Genomic DNA, 8,278 nt, shown 5'->3' with positions numbered 1-8,278 from the left:
ATTACAGAACAATATCATTAATATCCAATGCAAATAAAATTTACGAAGATCACCCAACAATGGTTCCAGCAGTCCATTGACAGGGAGCTGCCAGAGATTCAGGCCAGATTCAGAAGAGGATGTGGAACAGGAGATATCATTGCTGATGTCAGATGGGTCTTGACTGAACGCAGAGAATACCAGAAATATGTTTACTTGTTTTTTATTGACTATTCAAAGACATTTGACTGTGTGGACCATAATAAAGTGTGAATTGCCCTGAGAAGACTGAATTCCAGAACACTTAATTGTGCTCATGCAGAACCTGCACGTGGATCAAGAAGCAGTTATGCAAACAAAATAAGGGGACACTGGATTGTTTAAAATCAGGAAAGGTTTGCATCAAGGTGTTTCATCCCATCATACTTATTCAATCTTATGCCGAGGAAATAATCAGAGAGGGTGGAGTGTATGAAGAAGAACGTGGAATCAGGATTGGACGAAGGCTTATTAACAGCCTATGATATGCAGATGACACAACCTTGCTTGCTGAAAGTGAGGAGGAGGTGAAGCACTTGCTGATGCAGATCAGGGATTGCAGCTTCAGTATGGATTACAACTCAATGCAAAGAAAACCAGAATCCTCACAAATGGAGCAGTAGGTAACATCATGATAAATGGAGAAAAGGTTGAAGTTGTCAAGGAGTTTGTCTTGTTTAGATCCACATGCTTGAATCCACAATCCATGCTCATGGAAGCAGAAGTCAAAAGTTTGAACACATTGCATTGGGTAAAATATGCTGCACAAGACCTCTTTAAAGTGTTAAAAGGCAAGGATACGATTTTGAGGACTGAGTATGCCTTACTCAAATCATGCCTCACATGCATATGAAAATTGGACAGCAGATAGATAAGACCACAGAACAATCAATACATTTGAATTATGGTGCTGGTAAAGAATACTGGAAGTACCGCGACTGCCAGAAAAATGAACAAATCCATTTTGGAAGAAGTACATCCACAGTGCCCATGAGAAGGGAGGATGGCAAGACTTCATTGCATGTACTTTGAACATGTTACCAGGAGAGTCTAGTCCCTGGAAAAAGACATAATACTTGGTAAAGTGAGTTAGTGAAAAAGAAGAAGACTCTCAAGGAGATGGATGGATGAAGTGCTATAATAATAGACTCCAATGGAACAAGTATTGTGAGGGTGGCTCAGGACTGGGGAGGATATCATGATGTTGTCTACTGGTCCAGTGATGAGAGTCTTTGGTTTCTTTATATTGAGTTGTAATCAATACTGAAAGCTACAATCTTTGATCATCGTCAGCAAGTGGGTCAAGTCCTCCTCTTTAGCAAGCAAGGTTTGGGTATCTGCATACTGAAAGTTGTTAGTAAGCCATCCTGATGCCATGTTCTTCTTCATATATTCCAGCTTCAAGGCTTATTTATTCAGCATCCAGATTGGAAAAATATGGGGAAGGGATTCAATCTTGATACATATCTGCCATGATTTTAAACTATGAAATATTCTCTTGTGTTCAAAGGACAACCTCTTAGTCTATGTACCGGCTCAGCATGAGCACATCAAGTGCTCTGGAATTCAAATTCTCAACGTCATCCACAGTTTATTAACATCATCCACAGTTTATTAATTAACAGCATCATCCACAGTTTATTAACGTCACCCACACTATATTTTTATCCACACTGTCTAATGCCTTTGCATACTCAATAAAATGCAATCAAATTTCTTTCTTGGATGCTCTGCTTTGAATCGAGATCCACCTGACATCACCAATGCTGTCCCTTATGACATGACCTCTTCTGAATCCTGCTTGGGTCTCTGGCAGCTTCCTGCTGGTATACTGCTGCAACCAGTGTTGAATGAGTCTCAGCAAAATTTTACTTGCATGTGACATTAATAATATTGCTGCATTGTTTGGTCACCTTTGGATGAGAATAAATATGAATATTTTCCAGTTGGTTGACCAGGTGGGCCAAATTCAAATTTCTCTGCATAGACTAGTGAGTGCTTCCAGTGGCTCACTGTCACATTGAAACATTTCCATTGGTATCCTGCCCATTTCTGGAGACTTCTTCTCCACTACTGCCATCAGTGCACCTTAGAGACAGTGGTGGCGAGAGAACAGGGCACTAACCCACCCAAGGGGAGGGTGTTGTTTATATCTCCACAGGAGAGAGAGAGAGAGGGGGACCAGAATTCAACCCAGAGTACCAAGACATGAATGCAACATACAAGCATGAACTATGGAACCAATAGACAGGTCAGTGGGGCTGCCCCCTAATTCCAACTTTGTAAGCACCCCTCACCCCAGAGGAATGCACTTCAGAGGACAGCACTGAAGCTGCAGCTCAGGAAGTGGGGCACTTCTGAATAGGAGCAAAGGAAGAGGGAAGGAGAGAGTGGAACACACCCTAGCCCACGATGCCCTGAGGACAATATTCTGGCTGAGAGGAGCAAAGACACAGAGGGGATCATGGGGCTGGCCCCATCATGAATCCTTCACTGATACATAATGCTAAGGGGGACAGAGCTAGGGACACGGTATAGGAGATGTACCCCATCTGACCCCACCTCAGGCGGACGGACAGCAGAAAAGTGGGTGAAATGAGATAGCAGTTGGTGCAAAATATGAAAAAAAAAGATAAATTATCAAGGGGGCATGGGAGAGGGAGGGGAAAAATGAGGATCTGATACCAGCGGCTTAATTAAGGACAGCACAGAAGGGACAGCTCAGGGAGAGGGACATGTCTGATCAGAGCACACAGGAACACATGAAAGGGGAAGAAGAGAGAGTGGAGCACATCCTGGCCCACCAAGCTTTGAGGATGATATCCATGCTCAGAGAAGCCAATGCACAGAAAGGACCACAATGGCCAGCCCCACTAAGAGACACAGCACTCACTGACCCATAGCCCCACAGGGGGCAACACTGGAGACACAGTGTGGGAATTGCGCCTGATCTGATCCCACCACACTGAGGCAAACCACTGAGGCAAACAGAGCAGCAAGGGGAACAGAGCAAGGAAGTCCCAAGGGAATACCAAAAGTAGATTTTGGGGTCAGGGCATGGCACCCCATCAGATTCAACCAGAAAACACTCCTAAAGATCAACAAGCAGACCTCAAACAATTTACAGGATTTATTATTTTTTTTTGGTAATTGACTTTGTTATTGTATTGTTTTCTTTTGCTCTGTCTTATTTTTATGCATATTATTATCTCTACAGGTCTATCTAGATAAGATAGGTGGGATAAACACTCTGGAGGAGAAAATGGGGCCGACTGTTCAGGGAAGAGGGAGAGGTGGGGGAAAGGAAGTGGGTGTTAACAAACCCAGGGACAAGGGAACAACAAGTGATCCAAAATGAATAACGAGGAGGGTGTAGGAGGTCTGCTAGGGCTGGATCAAGGGCAATGTAACTGACAGGAATTACTGAAACCCATATGAAGGCTGAGCGTGATAGTGGGACAAGAGGAAAATAAAAGGAAATAGAGGAAAGAACTAGGAGACAAAGGGCACTTATAGAGGTCTGAACACAGGCATGTACATATGTAAATATATTTATATATGATGATGAGGAAATAGATCTGTGTGCATATATTTATAGGTTTAGTATTAATGTAGCAGATGGACATTAGGTCTCTACTCAAGTACTCCCTTAATGCAAGAACACTTTGTTCTATTAAACTGGCATTCCATGATACTCACCTTCCCACATGATCGCTAAAGACAAAGCAGTGCATAAGCAAATATGGTGAAGAAAGCTGATGGTGCCCGGCTATCAAAAGATATAGCATCTGGGATCTTAAAGGTTTGAAGATAAACAAGCAGCCATTGAGCTGAGAAGCAACAAAGCCAACATGGAAGAAGCACACCAGCCTGTGTGATCACAAGGTGTCGATAGGATCTTGTATCAAAGAACAAAAAAATCATATCATTGTGAAAGAGGGGGAGTGCAGAGTGGGGACCCAAAGCCCATCTGTAGGCAACTGGACATCCTCTTACAGAAGGGTTATAGGGAGGAGATGAGCCAGTCAGGGTACAGTGTAGCATCAATGAAACATACAACTTTCCTCTAGTTCTTTAATGCTTCCTCCCCTTTATTATCATGATCCCAATTCTACCTTACAAATCTGGCTAGACCAGAGGATGTACACTGGTACATATAGGAAATGGAAACACAGGGAATCCAGAACAGATGAACATCTCAGGACTAGTGGTGAGAGTGGCAATACCGGGAGGGTGGAGGGAAGGTGAGGTAGAAAGGGGGAACCGATTACAAGGCTCTACATATAACTTCCTCCCTGGGGGACGGACAACAGAAAAGTGGGTGAAGGGAGACATCAGTCAGTGTAAGACATGACAAAATAATAATAATTTATAAATTATCAAGGGTTCGTGAGGGAGGAAGGGGGCTGGGAGGGAAAAAATGAGGAGCTGATACCAAGGGCTCAAGTAGAAAGCAAATGTTTTGAGAATGATGATGGCAACAAATGTACAAATGTGCTTGACATGATGGATGGATGGTTGAACTGTGATAAGGGTTGTATGAGCCCCCAATAAAATGATTTTAAAAAGAGGAAAAGAGAAAGAAAGAAAAAGATGATGGCAACATATGTAAAGATGTGTTTGACAAAATGGATATATGTTTGAATTGTGATAAGAGCTGTAAGAGCCCCCCAATAAAATAAAATAAAGTAAAATTTAAAAAAAGAGAGAATTATCATCATCCCAAAGCTGCCTTCAAGGAAGTGGAAGTTGAACATATGTTCACTCTCCAATATTTTCACCAATTCTAACACCAGCCTCCCACAGCACTCTCTACTTCTCTGCTGGGTTAAATAATTCATTGCAAGAGTAAGTTACTGCAAGTCTGTGGCCACACTTGCAGTGAAGTGGTTTATTAAGGAAATGACCAGCTAGAGTTCAGGTTCAGGTTATGGCTGAGGAAGCACGCAGGCAAAGGCTGGAAGGCTAGCCCTAACTGGAGAGCACACCCTTCACCTTGGTGCTGGACGGTTCTCTAGGCTCCTATGGGCCATAGAAACAATAAGACCCTCTTTTCTACCGTACCCCACTTCTCAGTCGTTCTGGTAGGTTTCCATTCCCCTCCTCGGGGCAGGCTTCTCTTGGCTGTGCACACCCCCGTCAGTTCTTCAGGTCTGTCTTCAGGAGACTCCCTGTCATCTGCCTGAAGTCCATGCTGCAGCTTTGTTCAGCTCTCTCAGCTGCCATCCCATCAACAGGTGTCAGTCATTGTTCAAGACGCTGCTGCCAAGTTTCTTTCAGGCCTACCTCACTGACTTTGCATAAGGCTCTTTCTGGACCTCTCTGTCTCCGTGGAATACCTGTTGATACATGTTATAGCTCACCCTCTTCTCTCTGTGCCACCAAACCAAACCAAACAAACCCTAAGTCCCAGTCCATTGCTTTCTTCAATCTGCACTCAGAGCAAACCTGGAAGCAGAGTGCAGCTGCTCCACGCAGTGCCCAAGACTGTAATCATTCCAGACAGGGACGGCTGCATCTTTCTTCATGGAGCACCTGGCCAGGGGTTGTGGGTGGGGGTGTAGTTAGTAGTTGAGTGATTTAACAACTGTACTATCAGTGCTTTCTATATGAGACTTCAAAACATTCATGGGAAACGTCCTTGATCGTTTAATTCCATTTCCTCACAAGCTTTTTGAAGTCCTTTGTGAAGTTCATGGTGACCCTGTAGGAGCTGCTCCTGTGGATTTCCGCAGCTGCAAATCTTTACAGGAGTAGAACCCCCAATTCCCTCCCCCGTGGAGCAGCCCGGCCTTTTGAAACTGCTGGTCTTGCGGTTGGCAGTCGAACGCATAACACGGAATTGACTCCGTAGCAGTGAGTTCGAGTTGGAATTGTTGTTAAGTTCAAGGTATAGCCTTCCCATGAGGGCCACAAAAAAGACCAGTTCCCTGGTTGACCATAGCCCTTTATGGCATCGTCTATAGCCACTTCATTGGCATAGTCTATGGTATAATGTTCAACCTCTGCAAGGTGTGTAGAATAGACCAGTCCCACAACAGCTTTCAACCCAGAGCCAGGCAAAAACTATTGGATCACAAGTTGTTTAAAACGTACCCAGGAAGACTGATCTACAGACAGTGGCACAGACAAGAGCTTTCAATATACTGAATTCAGGAAAGCCAACCCCCCTCAGAAACAGTAATGGAGCAACAATTCCAGGAGGATAGAAGAAGGGAAGGGGGAGGAAGGGAGGGAAGGGGGAATGGATACAATGACGGCAGAATAACTCCCCTCAGGGGAAGAACATCAGGATAGTATGTGAAGGGATAGAGTGGGCAGTGTAAGAGATATATAAATAATAATGACAATACATAATATATTAAAGGTTTGCAGAGTGGGAGGGGGAGGGAGGGGGAAAAAGAGGAGCTGGTATCAAAGGGCTCAAGAAGAGAGATAATGTTTAGAAATTGTTGATGCCAATAATTTTACATGTCCGCTTGAGATAACAGATGTATAGTTTGTTATAATATATGCAAGAGCCCCCAATAAAATGATTTTTAAAAAACTTACCCAGGAAATGTCGAACAACCTAGGAAAAAGTAACAAACTTTCTGGGGTAAAGATCATGTCTCAGGATTTAGGCAGGTGAAATCTCTCAATCTACTTTCTCAAACAATCAAAGCAAAAGACTACTTAAAGGAACTCATTCCATCTCACCACAGCGAATCTCAAATATAGAGAGTACACTATGAATAAATTGAGGGGGAGGGGGGAGGCCAGGCATTGAACTGCCTCGAGCAGCTAAATTTGAAGATCTTTGTGAGAATATTTTCCCTTAAAACAAAAAAAAAAATGTAAAAGAAGAAAAGAGAAAAAAATGATTAGGGCAAAGACTGTACAGATGTGCTTTATACAATTGATGTATGTATATGTATGAAGGGTGAAAAGAATTGTATCAGCCCCAATAAATTGTTAAAAAAAAAAAAAGAGTTACAACCTAAAAAACAAAAAAAAAAAAGGATTTCAATGCCAGCGTTACTGGGTGAATTTCTCCACACCTAGTGCTTTACGGGATGATGAATGGGGACGGGTGAATCAGCTCCACTAAGGCAGGTAGAGTTTGAGCCATAGGACCAGCCTGAGCGTGCTGGCCTCGCCAATATCTAAGGAAAATTCCATTGGCTATCTGTTTGGTCATCTGTGAAATCAAACATCTCTGCCTATAAAACCTTCTAAGAATAAATGGAAACTATAACATTGTTATCAACACATTAGTAACATCAAAGGCCAGTAATGATTAGTAACACCTTGTGTGTGTTTGCTTTTCTCACACAAACATCTCGCTTTGATCCTGGATATGTCTCCAGGAGGGAGGGAGGGAGGGAGGGAATGATGGCTATCCTCATAGGGACCCACAACTAGGAATTGGCAGCAGCAAGGATCAGGAGGAAAGACGCTCACATTCCTTAGGATGCCTTGACTACAACAATGGCTCTCAACGGGGAGTGATTTTTGTCTCCTAGATAACACTTGTCAGTATCTAGAGACATGGTTGGTTGTCATCCTGAAGGAGCAGGTGCTGATGGCATCGATTGGGTAGAGACCAGGAATTCGATTTAACACCCTGCGATGCACAGAACAGCCCTAAACCAGAGAGGTAATTAACATGCCCCAAATGTCAGTGGTGTAATGATTGAGAAATCCTGTGTTACAAGTAATAAAAAATGTTGACTCTTTCTTAAACAATGAATCAATTTCTAATCTCACACTAGCATAAATCCCTCAAAAAGGTAGACCCAGGATTTCACTATACAGTGGCTCACACCAAGACCCTCAGGATGGCTATGGAACTTGCTTAGGTCCCACTGTCATATAACAACATAAGTGGGGGGGGGGGTAAATCAATTCTTGAATATCTTTCTTAAGAGGAAGACAACCTTTTCCAGAGCCTCTTCAGTCAATTCCCTCAGTTTCATTGACCAGAATTGTGCAATTTGCTCACTTTTGAAACTAAACTCGATGCCATTTGCTGTTTTCTCATATTGTTATAGACAGGTGCACTAAGTACGAGACAAATCACATGTATGTTGCCAATAGCATGTAAGAATTCACAAAAATAAAATCCACAAAATGTGGAGATTGGCCAAGTCGTCCCCTTCCCACTTTTTCATCTCATGACAACCCACCCCTCAGGCACTCTCTCTCTGACCCTGGCAAACCGGAGCTCAGTCCGAGTTCAGAAGTTAGATATTGTGGCAGTTAGATTTTATGTCAACTT

This window comes from Tenrec ecaudatus, chromosome 12 (genome assembly GCF_050624435.1).
Source record: "Tenrec ecaudatus isolate mTenEca1 chromosome 12, mTenEca1.hap1, whole genome shotgun sequence".
Classification (NCBI taxonomy): Eukaryota; Metazoa; Chordata; class Mammalia; order Afrosoricida; family Tenrecidae; genus Tenrec; species Tenrec ecaudatus.
Note: the sequence above shows the minus strand (reverse complement) of the source record.